Raw genomic sequence first — 18,360 nt, forward strand, 5'->3', positions numbered from 1 at the left:
TGGCTTCATTTCTGTCATCTGTGTGTTATTGGACAAACAGCGGGAGCTCTACTACCTCTTTTCATCTTTCTCTCCACTTTCTTGCTCTAAATCATTTTTATTTCATTACAAGGTTGATGGGCATGTCCTGCTGGAGGCGAGTGGGTGTATTTGGAGGCAAACGGGGTGGCAGATAAACTAAACACCACTGCTTGATGCGCAGAGGGCTCTGCCAGACGGAAACAAGAAGTGACTTTAATTGTTTCTAAGTGCTCACAGGTGGCAATGTTTACCAACCTCGGTCTGAATAGAAACATCACGTTATACCAACCTGCGTAAATAAAACTTAGTCTAGCATGAATTTCCCTTAAGGTTTAGGCTGATCTAGATGTTTAGCCAAAATGCTTACAAGTAAAGCTGGTTGAAAGTTTTGCTTGTTAACCTTAGTTAACACTATAAATCCTACTGTATTATATTTGATATGCAGATTTGTAAAGCCTCTAATTATTTACAAACTATTGTAATCTCGTTGAGTATGAGCGCCATGTTCTCATTCTATATTAGCCATAAAAGCATAAAATAAATAAATAAAAAATTATATCACTATAAGTCTACATGGTTAAAGATATTCACCTAAAAATCACTTTAGAGAATCTTAAAGCTTTTGGAGAATCTTAAAATTAAATTCTGATTTCCAAATAATGACTGTTTAGCATGAACAAAACAAAACCAAAAAAACACCAAAATCTAATCATAAATCTATTTTTTGATTATACAATTGCATGATAATGTAATTTATGACAAAGTAAATGTAATCCATACAGCTTCTAAAGTATTCTGAAAGCGAAACGTGAGGGGGAAAAAATCATCAGTATCCACTACAAAAGCTACAAATACGGCTGTTAGTTTTGCGGACAGGCAGACAAAATTACAACACTGAGTATCAAACAAAGGATCTGTCATCATAAAGCACAGGTAACAGGACGGAAGGTAGAACAGTGTAAACCAAAACGAGACTGGACCCTGAGCACAGGAAAAGGATGAACTTAAGTGCTAACAAAACCAAGGTAAATTAATGAAACAGCTGAAACCAAAGAACTAATCATATCAGAAACCATGACAACAAATAAAAAGTGGGAAAATCAAGCCAAGGCAGACAGGAACTAAAGACTACAAGCTAAAAGTCCATGAAACTGAAACTAATGGTCACATGTTTAGTCCATGAACCAATGATGTTTAAAATCATTGATCTGTACCCATTTGAGAGCTACAGAGGATGAGGAAGATTTTCTGTGAATAATGGAAATGGTTTTGAAAAAGACCTGCATGGAGATTCTCCAGAACCTCTCCTTTAGTGAACAGCAAAAAAAGAAAAGAAAAGAAAAACAGCATATGGAACAACATGAGGTTGAGTAAATCATGACAGAATATTTGTTTTTTTGAGCAGACTATCCCTTTAAGACAGCTAATGGGAATGCAGCATCCCGTGGTTCTTAGTACAAAGCTGTGCTCTGAATTAAAAGAAAGACAGAAACTGATTTTTTAATATTGTATCCTTAAGTGAGAATGTTTTAATCACAGACATCCCACTGGTCAGCAGCACACATCACAGAATCCTGCATGATTTGTCTGTGCGGTGTGGAAAGTTTTGGCAGTATTGCAGTGATTTGTATTGAGCTCAGCAGGAGGCAGCAGACCTGAGCGACTATGATAACTGAGGCGACCACTGATGTTCCCCTTGAGGACAGAAGCAGTGGATGTCAGGTTATATATAAGACATATGAAAAAAAAGATAAACTTAAAGAGAAATATGAAAGGGTTTAAAGACTGTATTGAAGAACACCTGCTGTGAAATGGGAAGTATGGGTTAAGTATTTGCTAATACCCTTTAGTTTACATTATGTCCTTTTTTTTTTTGTTTAGATAATAATACTAATACCCTTTAGTTTACATTACAGCTTGGTAAAAGCAGAACTGAATTATTTTATTATGATTTTTTCATTCTAAACTACAGTTGGAGTTTGACATTTTCATTCCAGGAACCGTTTTGTTTAGATAATAATAATAATAATAATAATAAAAATAATAATTATATATAATAATATATAGATATCCATTATATATATATATATAATATATATATATATATATATATATATATTTTTTTTTTTTTTCATTTAAAAAATGCCCATAAATGTACATGTTTGTTGTCAGTAAAAACTTTGTGTTTTTGAAATAAGTCGCTTATGCTCTTAAGTCTCTTATGATCAAAAGTACAGGAAAAACAGTAACATTTTAACAAAAATATTACAGTTTAAAATAACTGTTTAATTGAAAGTTTTCAATGTACTGTAAAATAACCTCAGTAATCTCACGTGTCTCATTTAGAGCTTCATAAGACATTTCAACAGTCACAAACTCCGGTCCAATTTGTCGACACAGATGTGTGGAAAAGTAAGAAATAAAATTTTATCTTTTTTTTTTTGGTCTCATTTGTCTGTATTAATTTTTTTCCTACAGAATATTAGGAGAATCATCTGAGATCAAGCTGGTTCTTACTATAATGAAACCATAATGATAATTCCATTAAGTCTCCTTGGCTATCAAGAAAGCAATATCTTGGAAAGATTGGAAGGAAGGGAGTATCATTCAGGACAGCAAATTCTCACTCACTTGTTTTGGTGTTTGGAGCCCTGGAGATGTGCGTGATACTGTTCGATTGAATTCAGCACCACGTTGCAAACGCTGCACGAGTAACTCCGGCGCAGGCCTGCAACACAAAGCAAAAAAGAAATTCCGACTTGAAAGCAGAATGGAAACAAGTCCCTGCTGAAACGCTCTTAAAATTGTTTTGTCCCATTTTTCGTTTTCTTTTGAGCATTATTGATTGCTTTTTGTTTTTGAGATTGCCTTGGCTGACAAAGAGCAGAGAAATCTATATTTAATCCCTGTTGTTTTGCTTGTCTTGACATGACAAGGATTTTGTTTGAAGACTTCATTCTCTGTGTTGTCAGATGAAAACATACCCACTCCTATTATATGGCATCTCATTCTGCATTCTTCATGGAATCAGAAGTATTAGCAATTATACTGTAGCTTGCTTTTGTCCTGATGGCCTTTTGATTTGGGGTTATGATTCATGATGGTCTTTTACAGTGGAGGGGCGCCAAGTGCATCAGTTTGGGAGGGAGTGAAGCAGATGTGAGCTAATTAAAGGCTTTGCAGGTGGTATCACAAATAACGAAGAGCGTCGGACCAAAAATAGACGGATGCGAAGAATGGGAGAGAGACGTAGAACAGAAATGCATAGAGGCTCGTTCATCACATGTGGAGAGACCATGTGTGCTCTTTGGGCAATATTCTCTCAGAACATCTGCAGAGTTATTTTTGATGACACTGTTGTCTGTTCCTCGATCTGTTCAAAAATAGGCTTTTCACAACCCTTACATTATATATTGCTGTTACACTCTCACACCAAGAGCTCTGATAATATAAACTGTTCTCAGGTCAGGAAAGGTAATTACACATGTGAATGCATATGGAATTAGTATCAAGCCAGCCAAGATTTTTTCATATATTTTATGCATCAGAAGATTATACTTTATGTATAGATCCAACTCTTAATTCTGAATGAATGAGCTGCATTCAAAGCTGAATGCATACTTGTTACTGCAAATTTCACTGCTTAATAATGTGACAAGTTGCTACAGTACGTTGCTTGGAAACTGTAAACAGCATATTTCCGCACCAATATTAACAGTATCCATGCAGCATTACAGTATTCATATTGCCAGTGAAAGCACGGCAAAGCTGCATGAAGAGTTTTGTTCTGAGTCTTTTACACACACACATATATATATATATAATTATATATATATATATATATATTATATATATATATTTTTTTTTTTTTTCATTTTTTAATAAATGCAACTTTTTATTGAACATTAGTGTCTTGGGATGTTGTTCTTGCTGTTTAATAAAAGCAATATCCATTTAGGTTTTGTGTTAAAGTGACTTTACCATGGTTAATGTGGCTAGAACACCTAATGCTCATCCTCTCAAGGCTTAATGCTTTATTAAGTACTCTGTAAATTCACAAGACACCAATTTTCACAAATTTGCTTCCATCAAGGTCTGGAATACTTGACAGGAATCAGCTGAAGGGTCATTACAAAAGAAGACTAGTTAAATAAAGACTTCTCCATATTCTTTAGTCTAACCAGGTCTACGGAAATTAGAGGAAACTGAGCAAGTTCTTAGAGAAATGCTGTGATTCGATACCTGCTTTAATTTTTGATGGATTATCATCATTCATTTAAAGCAGGTTCATCAAGGGCATCTAGACTTTATTCAAATTTTTAATGCCAGTGTTTTGTCAGCGTATTGATTTCTCCCATAAAAGATAAAACAACAAAACAATTACTTACAAAATCAATAAACATCTTTTATTTCAAAAAATTAAAAATTTTTAAACATCTTAACATCCATACTCAATCAAAAATAAAAAAAAAAAAAAAAAACAAAACAAACTCATTAAACATTCTGAATGCTTTCTGTGAGTTGGGAGTGATGTGATGCATGTTCACAGACAGCTTGTGGTGTCAGTACACCAAACACATGGTGACAGCAAGTATGTGTAATGAATCCACAACACTATTCATAGCAAGCTATTAATATGAACAGGATGTAAGGCATTACAGAAATATTGCACTAAAATTTAACTGACATTATAAAACATAGTTTACAGGCTGCTTAAATTAATCTGAGATTAATCTGATTAATCTTGGCCTTCAGAGTTAATAAATATTTTTACTGACTGTTTGTTTCTGTTAAAAAGCTCTGTGTGATGGGATTTTCCTTCATGTAAGAACCCTGATGACCTCTTAATGTGCTACTCATAAAGCAGCCTTAGATATCACTGTGGTGGCTTCTAATCCCATTTAATTAAACTGACTGAGATTCCAAAAGAACTACAGAGAAAGACAGACAGTGAGAAATGTGGTTCAGGGTAAGATGAATGTTTACTGGGAGGAGATTAAAGTTTGCTCCTAACTGCTGGCTTGTGGGAAAGAGGTCTCACTTAATTCCAACAATAGGCCATCAATCAGTTTCTCTTCTCTTGCCCAGTCTCTCTCTGCCTAATCGTGCCCAATCAGACAGAAATAAAGAAATCATTAACAATTCACAAATCAGACAAACATAAAGAATCCATAAATCAGAACGGACAGTCCACCGAAAGACTTGAGTTGCTATGTGCTATTGATACTAGAATTCGAGTATTAAATTTAGAACTCCAAAAGTGTTCTCTCATTCTCGTGAAAAAAAATAAGGAAGGACTTTAAAAAATAGATCAGTGGAACTATGCATCAAATATGAAAATATTTCGAAGATGAAGATTTCTTGGGCGTCCTGGGTCTACAGGTTCCCTAGTAGTAGCTGTACTGGTGTTCAACTGGTTTGTACCAAATCCATTCTCTGCTAAAAAAAGCTTACTGTTCACAATTTACTAACCAGTTTAGTTAGTCTCCCTAGTAGTAGCTGTACTGGTGTTCAACTGGTTTGTACCAAATCTCTCAAATTATTTTGTTTGCAGATGCCACTTGGTATGATACATTGTATGGGTACATTGTCTGTGTGTATGTATTTATATATTTATGTATTTATTTATGTTTCAAAGCAGGCTGCAATGAAAATACACATATATCATTCAGTATACAATATACCTTCCAAATGTTTGAGATCAGTATTTTTTAAGTAATACTTCTGTTCAGCAAGTATTCATTAAATTGATCAAAAGTGTCAGTAAAGACAATTATAAAATGTATTATGGTTTCCACAAAAATATGAAATATTAAAAAGCACAACTGTTGTCAACATTGGTAATAATAAGAAATGTTTCTTGAGCACCGAATCTGCATATTAGAATGATTTCTGAAGGATTGTGTGACACTGAAGATTTAAGTAATTATGCTGTAAAATCAGCATTGCCATGACAGGAATCAATTACATTTTACAATATAAGTTAGAAAACCATCAAAATCCTCAGAAAACCCCCAAAACAAACAAAAAAAAGAAACTGAAACCCTCAAAGTTTTGAATGGTAGTGTAAGTGAAGCCTCAGATTTTGAGTTTTGCTGTAGCAAATCTAATGATCATCTAATCATGTCACTACTAAATTCATACATAATGATAATTCCCAAGAGGATTCTTCCAGCAATTACACACATTTTATGGAGGATTCATATCTGCTATGTTCATCAAATCCTACATTTCACAATCGAGACCAAATCCTCTGGGTTATGATAATGAATAGCTGCACTCAATTCTATAATTCTATCATTACTTTCAATATATTACACAGTCATGGCAATAATAATCCAGTATGAATGTCAATTTTCATCCTGCCTGTCAAGGTGCACATGAACGGAGCAGGAAGGAGGTGCTGGCTTGTTCTTGACTTTTTACAGATTCTGTGAAGCACATAAACTGCTCTTGCAATTTTAAACAGGGCAAATCGCTGCACTTTCAATATCCCCCCTTCACGAAATGGCAGGAGGCTCTTCAGCGTCGAGCTGGTATTTACATCCTAAAGCTTGTCACTCTCCCTGCTTTTTTGTTTAGGGGGAAATGAGAACCTGTTTGCAGCAGGAGAGGGCTGTGCTGCGCTCCAATTTTCTCAGCAACAAAATATAGCCTGAGTTGGAAGGCAATTACACTGAAGTGTTCTCCACAAAAATAGCAGAGAATCTGGGCCGGGATCTGCTAGCAGTCACCTCTCAGATGAGCCCTACCAATGGCTTCCTGAACCTGATGAGAAGCTCAAATAGTAATGAATAGCTACATCCATGTGAAAAGCCATTCTTTTGCATTCCCTTAATTTCCCCAGTCCTTTCCTTTTAAAAAAGGACATGTGTTTGTCTGTATGTTACATGGACCCTATACGCTCAGGACTGGATATGCTAATGAGGATGATGAATGAGAGAGGACTGGCCAAAAGAAGTCTTGACAGCTCCCTGAAGGATGACCAAACCCCAGGCAGAGCACAGGAGATCGAGACGCTCAGGACTGGATATGAAGCACGGCAGTGTTTTAAATATGTTATCTTGCTAAAACCTATTCCCTGTTGTACCCCTTAGCGGGTCTGTCCTTATTTACTTACTTTATGCTCATTCATTCAGAAGTCTCGATGCTGCTATACTTTCTAGTCGAATCCTTTTCATACGACGACAGTTCATTGTGACCTTATCTGTCAAAATGCACCAGAAATCACCATAAAGGAACCAAAATAAGCACACTTATGACATGCGGACAAAAATATATTTATCATGGCCAAAAAAAAATCTCATCTCTTTATTAAATAAATTGCCTCGCCTCTTATTCAGACATATCAACAAACAACTAACTATGTTCTCTCAGTTAAAAAAAACCTCCACAAATTGAGATTTTGTTCCCACAACTTAATTAATTCACTCATTTTAATAAATTGTGGCCACATTGTACTAATTCGTTTCCTCTAAATAAAATAAAAAAAACAAACAAACAAATACAAACAAACCATCCATAGCTAAAAAAAACAAGGGAACGGATGTGTCCAACATGGCCATGATTTACTAAAAAATATGGGATTATTTCTTAATATGTGACAACGAATTCTTAAAGGGGACATTGGATGCCCATTTTCCACAATTGTTTACATACTTTGTTTAAAAATTCCTCAGTGGTCATGTAAAATACCACCCTTTTTGCCTTGTCAAAAACAGCTCTGTTCACAGCGATCCGTTTCGGTGCATGTCTCTTTAAATGCTAATGTGCTCTGCTCACTTTATTTATTTATTCTGCTAATCTAGCTAAGTAAACCACCAATAATAATAATAATAATCCTGCTACTCTAACATACACAATTTTGTGCTCTCCATTTATTCATTCATTCATTCATTCATTCATTCATTCATTCATTTATATATTTATTTAAGATAATAAAAATAACAATGGTTATGATATTTATATTTATATCACTATATGATTGTTCTGTAATGCTTGAATTGCAATCACTGGCAAATGTATATATATTATTATTTCAGGCATTAAAAGGATAGAACATTCTGTCATTTACACACCCTTATGTTGTTCCAAACATGTTTTTACTGAAACCACAGAAACCTGATATCCCTCTATCCCTCTATTGAAAGTCCAGGTAACCAAAATGTAAAAGATCTGAAAAGGATCCATATGAATGGAGCAGTTTAATTCAAGTCTTGTGAAGAGATCCAATCACTTTATGTGATGAACAGAAAACACACAGTTAGATAAAATTCAGCAGATTTTGTCCAAAGCAGAAAATGAGGAAAAAGTTGTCATATTCCATCTGGGCAAAGTTATGACTGTATTTACATAAGCTACAACAAGATGATTTGACTCACATTATCCAGCAGCACAAACAGCAATCCCTGGATCCAAGGGGGATATGGTTTTGTAGGGATTTGGCATGAATGCACGAATATCATATGGACTCTCCGCCCCACACGTATGTACAAACCCTCCTGGCAGCGACCCGATGGCGGAATTTGTTATGCCTGCATATTCTCGCAACCATATTCAAGCAAAAGCCAACAGAGATTAGTTGTGTGAAAAAGCAAAATCACTGTAACTCACCTATCATCAAGAAACAAAGCAATCTCTGGGTTCGATCAGGCTCCTTGAGTTCTCTCAACCACTGGAAAGCTGCTCCAATATTTACATGGATGCTATCTCTTGCCTGATCGTAACCCTTCTTTTTAATGTTTTGGTCCCCTGAAATTTTCCTTTTTTTATTATCTGCCATCTTTTGCTATCTAAAGTCGATCTGTTAATATCCATCCTGTGAACTCAGTGAACGCTCTCTTCTCCCTGTCTTTTCTAAAACACCCCCCTAACTGCCTAATTGCCTCAAATTTTTTTAGGGACTCGGTCTGACACGTTTTTCATATCAATAAATTGCTTCTAGTGCAAACCGTTTTTAAGCTGAAACTAAACAGCACCTATACAGAGATGTGATGTTTGTTTGCGAGTCTGTGAGGACACACCTTGATAGAGTATGCTTTTGTCAATCATATTTCAATAGAAGACTCACTTTACAGAGAAAAGGGGGAAAAGTCTCCTGACCAAGGGCCACCCTGCTGTGTCATGGCTGGGGAAAAACTGATTACCTCTTAAGCGACAGAATGCAGCGTCAATGTTAAGATATTCATTTTTGTAGTCTCTAGTCTTAACAGACCAGAACAACTGCAGATTCTACAGGATTTGACTTGAAAGGAACTGTGCTTCTCTACACCAGATATGTAACGCACAACAGGTTTGTCCCCCAAGACCTTTTAAATGCATGACTTTATGACAGACTTTACACAGCAGTCGCCTTGGCTTGCTCATCCTCTGCATTGTGATTTTCTGCTGATTTGTGTGTTTCTATCTCTGGTAATGCAGAATCTCAGCTACCTGCTGAGCCTTGGCACATGGCCCCCATGCTCCTTTTGGACAATACTTTTTATTGTGACTGATGTCCCGGTACATGAGGCCGAAAGCTCAGAGTACCTTGATCTGTGATCAGTTTGCCGGGTATTTAAGAAAACATTAGGCCAGTCTTTTTCTTACCCTACACATGGTTTATCTATGTTTCCTTAATACTTTGGCATTGTTGGCTACAGTTTTTTTTTTTTTTTTTTTCGGCACATGATGTCCAAACTACAGGATTATCCCATAAAGAAATAGTTCACTCCATAGAAACCCATAATATGTAGTCAATGTGGACTCGTGCAATTGCAATATTCAAATGTCTTCTGATGCGATATTACTATAGCTGGACGCTTTCTTAGGCCTTATTTCAGCCTGGCATTTGCATTTTAGTTTAAAAAATGGCATTTTTAAACATGTTAGTTCAGGTCTGATGACAGAAACACTATTTGTTTTGCATATCACGTGTATGATATGGCAAACACCACTGCGAAAAACATACTGTGCAACATTTTCGAAGAAAAAGAGTGACACAAATCACATTGGTAATTTCTGTCTGATTAATGACCCCATGTAAGACTTTGAAAACGTCAGGTGGGGTCTCCAAAAACAGAATGGTGTGGTACCAATCACGACATTTTTTCTTTTGTATTCCACAGAAAATCAATCATCTTGATCAGCCAATCACGACATTTTTTCTTTTGTATTCCACAGAAAAATAAATAAATACAGGTTTGGAATAACATGAGGGTGCGTAATGACATTTTTGATTGAACCATCCCTTTAAGATCACTTATTGTGTTTTCGTTTGAATTTAAATAGGACAGTCTGTCTTCTGTAAGGTTTTACATACTTCTGTTAAAGTGTACAAAAATGTTCTGTTTTCTTAACTAATATGAATGATTATGAAAGTGAAAGTGAAAGTGATGTGACATACAGACAAGTATGGTGACCCATACTCAGAATTTGTGCTATGCTTTTAACCCATCCAAAGTGCACACACACAGCAGTGAACACACACACACCGTGAACACACACCCGGAGCAGTGGGCAGCCATCTATGCTGCGGCACCCGGGGAGCAGTTGGGGGTTCGGTGCCTTGCTCAAGGGCACCTCAGTCGTGGTATTGCCGGCCCGAGACTTGAACCCACAACCCTATGGTTAGGAGTCAAACTCTCTAACCAGTTATGTAGTAAATATTGTTACTGAATCCTTCTTAAAACATCTACTGAATAAAAGAAGCCAGACTGAAAAAGAAAAAGACTGACTTGTTCAATTCAGTAGCAGGCGAACCAGAATCAAATTGCTTTGAGTCTTATTTCCTAAAGACAAGTGACAAGCCTTTTGCTAATTTGCCTTGAGGAAAGTAACTCTCACGGCTTACGGATTTAGTTTTTAAGATGTATCCGAAGGCAATACTCGACTCGACCTTGTTCAAACCCTTGAGCAAGCATTGAGAAGTGACTAACGGTTTATTTGACCGAGATTATGGTATCTGTCAGGATATCTGGATCACACACTGATTACATCAGTGTGAAATATCTATTTAAAGAGCACAAAGTCACCAGGGGTGGAAAGAGTACTGAAAAAATATACTCAAGTAAAAGTACCATTACATTCCAAAAAATGTAGTGTGAGTAAAGTAAAAAGTACTTGTCCAAAAAACTATTTGAGCAAAAGATTAGCTTATTACTCATGTGACTACTGAGCTGCAGATTCTACCCCTTTATAATAAAAACTGTAAACCGCAATTAAGAAATATTGAAAACATTGTACATACTCTAATTCACATAATCTTTTGTTTGTCAGAAAGAATTAAGAATATCTGTCATCCAACACTTTTAAATTTTGACTGTCAGCTCTTTCAAATATATCAAAGCAACATGGAAAAAATACTACAGAGATGAAAAGATGAAAGAAAAAACAGGATACAGAGCGCATAATTCCCTGCATTATGAACATGTCTCTTGCGTGAGCTATTAACATTATACGCAATACCCAAACACTCACAAGAAATTTCAGGCCCAATAGATAGGCCCGCCTATATAAAGATCATTTAATAAGCAGAAGTCCAAAATAAAAAAAAAAAAAAAAATTAAAAAAAGCACTTTGGGGATTACAGGGGCTAAATATCAAGTAATTTTGGTTGTTTCAACCCCCGGACATGAAAAACAGTCCATGACAACAGTGTTAAAGTAGCCCAATTCCGTGGGACACAACCACAGAATTGGCAACACACTGTTTGATTTGACGAGAGTCACAAGACCAATTACTCTCTCCCTATCCAATCACATTGATGGATAAAAATATAATTAAAATGTAACGACCACAAACAGAGGGAAAGTACTGGAGTAAAACTACAGATAAATCAATTAAAATGTACACAAGTAAAAGTACACAATTTTTAAACTACTCAAAGTACAATTTCTGATAAAAGCTACTTACATTACAGTAACGTGAGTGTTTGTAATTCGTTACTTCACACCCCTGAAAGTCACTGACAAAATTCAACTATGGGGAGCAGAAGTAGGGGAGATAATTGATTTTTGAATTTGAAAAAAAAAAAAAAACTGGATGTAAGCAAACAATATGAGTGCTACAAAATGCATTGACTTTTTTTTTTTTTTTGTACATTGTTAATAATGCGAACACTTCTTAGTTTAGTTTATTTACTAAAGCGGAAAAAAAGATTATTATTTATTTTATTATTTTTTTTATTTTTTATTTTTTGTTAAAAATGAACTTGAACAGCAGTCAATGAGGTCAAAGATAGCAGGTTAGTATGGTTAAATTACTTGTCTTTCTCCATTGATGCTTCTTTTAAAAAATACTGAAGTAATGAAAGTTCAGCTTTGCCATCACAGAAATAAATTACACTTTAAAATATAAATAGAAAATAAACTGTAATAATATTTCACAATTATTTGTACTTTTTTGATCAATGCAGCCTTTGTGATCATAAAAAGCTTGTTTCAAAAACATTTTTAAAGAAATCTTACCAACCTCAAACTATTACATTTGTACTTTTTTATCTTTATTTTTGTGTAAAAAAACAAACAAAAACAAACAAAAAACCCCACATAACTGTCAATTATTTCTTTATATTATAGTGATGTTCTCCCAGTGAATTATTATTGTTAGATGGCTCTTAGTTAAAGTAACTTATTTTGTTTTATTTATTTATTTGTCTGCATTGATGATTGCTGGCTCTGTATAGTTGCTAGTGAAGGGTTCGGAACTGTGTGTATTCTTGAGGCACCATCAGACAATCAGTGTTGTCATGACAGTTTCATGTGACTCCAAATGTGATAAGTCACATGACATCTCTGACTCAGGCAGTTAAAGACTGACCTGTGCTTTCATTCACATCCAGACTGCCAGCCAGCTGCTCCAGAAGTCGTCCTCCCAAGCCGCATTTCTCTTATGCTTCTGCCTCGTAGTGTTGCTGTGCCATCAGTGGGTTGTTGAACCAGGCGGCCACACAAGCAGCAGTACTTGCCTGCCTCACCATGATTGGCTAGCGGCCGCCACGCAGGGAGGGGCGGTCTGTGGTCTGAAGGGTGGTGGGGCTGACTCTGCACAGAAAAGAATTCATTATCTATAAACATCCATCAATATAGATGATCTTCATGAGCCTATACAATAAAGATTCTGTTGAGTGCAGCTGAAACTGTCCTGCTGGCAAACACACTGATGACTCCAAGCCTAATCTACTGAACAGCTATGCGGGTCAAGAGAGGGTCAGCGCATGTGGAGATGAAAATTCACCCCTGAGTTAGGTTACCCTCCTCCATCTTATGAGGAAAAATCAAACAAATGGATTGATCTTCCAGGTGACACTCTCAAAGACACCATGGGACTTGTTACCATGGTTACCAACCCCAAAGGCGACATTGCCGCAGGTTAGAATGAGCTAAACACAGTGTAATTGTTTACTGGACTTTTAAATCCAATAGATGCTGAAAAAAGATGTAAAGTACATAGAAAGATTTTTTTAGTAACTTTTTACTTTTAAATTTTTTGTAATTTATGGAATGGAATGGAATATACTTAATTTAGGTCATTTGTACGGACAAGATAAGCATGGACATTTTGCTAAACATCTAATTGTTGTGTTCCAATGGAGTAAAAAAGTATAAAAAGGGGTTTGGAACTACATGATGTTGAGTAAATGATGACAGAATTAAAACATTTTTTAGGCAAACTAACTCTAAACATTTATAAAAAAGTCAATTAATTTAAATAGAAAATGCAAATAGAATCCAGTCTTTCTCCTCTAAATGTTGTAAGTGAGCATTTATAGAAAGGTTGCTTTCTTTTTAAAGGGACAGTTCATCCAAAAAATGAAAATTGGTCACACTCTTAGTTTGGGAACCACTCTCTATTCCTGCTTTTAACGTAACTAATAACCGACAATTTTTGACTCAATAAACTTCTGATTTGCTGCTTATTAATAGTTTGTAAGGGAGTTGTGAAAGGTTTAGGTTTTTGGGTAGGGATAGAATATTGTCATGCAGAATACGGCATCCAATATGTGGGTTTATAAATACTAATAAACAGCCCAAATGCTAGTAATATGCATGCTAATAAGCAACTAGTTAATAGTGAGAATAGGTCCCTAAAGTGTTACAGAAAAATTCTCCGAATACTAAAGAAGTGTTTTTAAGAAGTTTTTAAGAAAGTTGGTAACCAAACAGTTTTGCTGACCATTGACTTCCATTGTATGGAAACTGAGACGTTTCTCAAAATATCTTCATTTATGTTCCACAGAAGAAAACCACACAAACATGAACAAATACAGTCCCGCTGGAGAGAGCTAATGAAAGACGTGTTAGTACCCCGGTCACAGGAGCAACTGTAGTCCCGCTGGAGAGAGCTAATGAATCTTTGATGGTTGGATTGTAATTTAAATTGGACACTGATTGCTAAGAAGTTGATCATTTGATTTAGTTAATTTGTGATAGTGTAACAACCAAGAACACTTACAGTAACTACACCTCTCTGTTCTAACCACCCACATCTCACTCACATGAGTGAAGATGATTCATTCACTGTGCATGGATCACTTAAAATCAGCTTTCAGTGGTTTGATAAAACCAGCATACAAACATTAGGAATGGGTCAGAATGGTTGATTAGTGGGTCTTTTTATCTGTAGTATTAAAGAAATAAACTAAAAGAGAGCTTCTCAAACTGGATTTTTTAGCATGCTGACAGTGTGCTACTGCTGAACTGCCAGCATGTAAAATCCTTCCTCTGGAGAAGTTGTTCCTCTAAATTCATGTCTTTAACACATACTGCTACACCCCATCAATCACTGCTTTCATAACCATTCACATCATTCTCAATACATTTCAGGCAAATTATATGTTTTTAAGAATATTGTTGAGTAAAAACTAGTTCTACTGACTATTAAAAATTACGTCTCAGTCCCTTGCGTTTGTTTTCATTTTGTTGAGCGCATTTTAAAAGCATGTCCATGGCATTTGTCGGAACTCCTTTTAGCCTCTGATCAGGGTCCGGTGGATGTGTTAAACTGTATTTATGCGGGCTGAATATAAACCATGTTTGAACATCACTACACACATTCTTTGTATGGCATTTCCTGAGCGTAGCATAGGATGTTCAAGACCGTCTTTCAGATGAACCCTAACATCAAAGGATTTGGTTTAGAGCTGGGAGTGACAAGCTGAGTCAGAACAAATAAACCTTAGATCTTGGCGGACTGGGGCAGGGTAAGAGGCTCAAGGGCAAAATCCATTCACATCGCGCCATCGACTGTTCGGACACAACCAATCCTCGGTATCTGATGATTTTTTCCTGAAGTTGCGGGCGAAACAGCCACTCTGGATTTTCGCATTGAACGGTGTACTTTTTGACATCTAATCTCCTTCTTGATATACCTGTTCCACCACTTTCGCTCTTTAAATCTGTGGAAAAAGTCCTTTCATAAAAAGTCCTGCATATTGCTAAAGCCTCAAGCTCTAATATATGATCTCACCGTCCTTTGTGTGTGTTATGAAAAGGACCTAAATAAACAAGGACAAAAAAATTAAAAGCTGAGGGGAGTGAAACCATGATGATTGCATGCTCAGGGTCACCATTCAAGCGCGTTTTACTATCAATATCTACTGTACATGGAGAACAGAACATTTTGTGGAATAGGTGAATTAGTCCTGGAGGGTCTGTAAGAAAAAAAACACCCCCACTTGATGTGAACATCATTCCCTTTATGACAGGAAAACGAAGCTTCAATAGTTCATTGACAAGCCAAAGACTTACGAAACGCACCGCTTTCCTGTTTTGTCCCTGATGCCTGCAAGTAGACAATCTGTAATGTGGTTAAGAATCATTTTAAGTTGAAGGTCTGTTAGCAATGCTATAAGGGAAAGCGGCAGTAGAAGGCCAGAAATAATATGAAAACAAAATGTTTAAGACAATTTGTGTGACACTGAATATACGTAGCAGCAATTTGCGGTTCTCCAAGGGTTACGCTACTGTATTTATTACCCACTACCATAAGCTCAACTGCTGACTTTTCCACACTGGAATATATCCACGTGACCCCCCCATAAGCTCAGGTGATTGAACCGTGTCCATCACAAAAAAAAATCAATTAAGTTTTGCACAGTGGCAAACCTCCAATTGAAGAAAAGGTGATTTGTTTCCAGGGCAATTATGCTGATTGGAAAGAACGTGTCGAGACAACGTTGTGTCAAAAATTTTTTTACAAAGTCTCTTAATAAGTTCGGGTGGTTGATTTAAGATTTGAAAATATCAAGGCTGTTAAAATAACAAACTAAAAACACTATTAGTGACGGTTTAAACCAAATATTATAATTTTTAACAATGTTTCTAATTAAAGGTATTTGTTTCCTTGTGAGATTTGTAAACCTTTACAAATATGAAAGTTTTGCACGCAGCCATTACCTCCAGTCCTTCAGGTGTCACACATGCATCTTTCAGATATCCATCTTGATCCTGTACGAGTTGTCCCCCCATTTGCCCCCCCCCCCAGAGTTCCTGCAGAAGAATAAAAACGAATAAAACTATAAAACAATAAAATAAAAATAGCATTTTGGTTTGAAAATAAAAATCGTTTGTAACATTAATAAATGACTTTACTGTGCACTTTTGATCAAATTTAATACAGTCCTTTGCTGAATAAAAATGATTAATGCTTCTTTCAAGAGAAAAAAAAAAACTACAGGATTTTACTGATTGCAAACTATAATATATTCCAATTTTTTTTTCCAATTTTTAGGGGAATTATCATCATTTTTTTTCATGCCAAAATACTGTCAAAATTTATTCTACACAACCACTTTTTTCTTCTTAAGTGCAAGTGCCAAAACAGCTCACCATGTCAAATTCTGGGTTTTATAAAACGTAATAGCTGAACAATGGTCTAGTAAATATCCTAAATAATTAAAAATTAGCTGAATATACACACTTTTAGTTGGAATTGTCTGTGACATTCGCTTTGGCAACCATAAGGCAATAATACAGTGTATGTCCTTGTTTATACACTGGGTAGGTGGCTGGCTGGGGGGTGGATGAATGGATCAGTATGGTGGCGGTGGATGGAGGAATGGCCTGCTCTCTCTTTTATTAACCATTATTCATTCTAAGACTTAATTATAATTACAGTGAGTTTATACATGACAATTGACCCTGAGTCACACAAATTTACACTGCTTCAAGGCAGTTTCCGGATCAACCTAATCTTCAGGCAGTTTTGTGCGATCAACACAGGAAAATGGATTACTATGCTGCACTCTGGACAGACTGGTGTTTCTGTAAGCGCACATGAATGTTATACTCATCCATTGATTCATTGCTTGATCTCTGATACCTCAGATGCACGAGTCGGTCCTCTCTCACATCACACGGCAAACGACTTTAGATAGACTCGTCTGTATATGCCAAGGCCGACTTTACTGGACGATCCCACTCCGACATACTACCTGCAACTAGTGACTGATGTTGGGTCTCAAGAGCCAACACTTTAAACGGGCTTAGAAAATCACAGGATGTCCAATACTTCTGTAAACAAACAACTGCCGGGTCTGATGATTATTCATAGACAATGGAGCGGTAGATAACACTATTTGGTGTAGGACTTGTGAAATATCATCAGAGACATAAACCATCATGTTGAGGCAGGGAGGTTCTTACTGTGTTTTCACTAGTATTAACTACTTCCTACAGGCATTTGGCTTAACTGCCTCTGTTTTTAATCACCATAACACAACGTGATTAAAAGTCATGCAAGGTTACATTTCAGATCAAATCCATTCACAAATGTGGTTTTGCTGTGACTGTTTCAGCCTGAAGCATTGCTTATGCTGATTACGGTGACGTGAAATTGGGGCTAGAAGGTAATGTTGGTAATTTTATAAACATTTATGGATTGCATTTTATGAGTATGGGCCCATTAAGTTTCTAAAATGACCGACTCGTGTGCGAGTCTTATTTTTGGGAAAGGTGAACTTTTAGTAACTTACGATGTTATTGAAGACCCCAAATACAACAAAATGTTAAGTCAGAAATATCTCGAGTGGTAATCTACAAAGGACCCCTGAAACGACAACATATTGAGATATAGAGGGGTACAAGTTTGGGGTCAATGTAAGTTTTTTTTTTTTTTTGCGGTGTGTTTTTTTTGGTGGGAATAACTGAATACTGTTAGTTCGACACAAGTGCTAAAACGACATGTGTAAAATAAAGCTATTGCATTCAAAGGAAGGCGCTGATGCTTTGAAACGGGCCGAGCTGTTGAGGCAATGAACATAAAAAATTAGGAAACAGTCCAGACTGTTTTGGGACACTTATGAAAGATAAGAAAGTCTTTCCTATGAGCAGGCAAAGCAGCAGCTAATTCAACTGGTGG

The 18,360-nt window shown here is 36.2% G+C and overlaps 1 pseudogene; it reads right to left on the reverse strand.

Annotated features, from left to right (window-relative positions):
* Window positions 1-2,174: 2,174 nt before the first annotated feature.
* LOC109101203 overlaps window positions 2,175-18,360 on the reverse strand; it is a 60,836-nt pseudogene continuing 44,650 nt past the window's right edge.

This window comes from Cyprinus carpio, chromosome A13 (genome assembly GCF_018340385.1).
Source record: "Cyprinus carpio isolate SPL01 chromosome A13, ASM1834038v1, whole genome shotgun sequence".
Taxonomy (NCBI): Eukaryota; Metazoa; Chordata; class Actinopteri; order Cypriniformes; family Cyprinidae; genus Cyprinus; species Cyprinus carpio.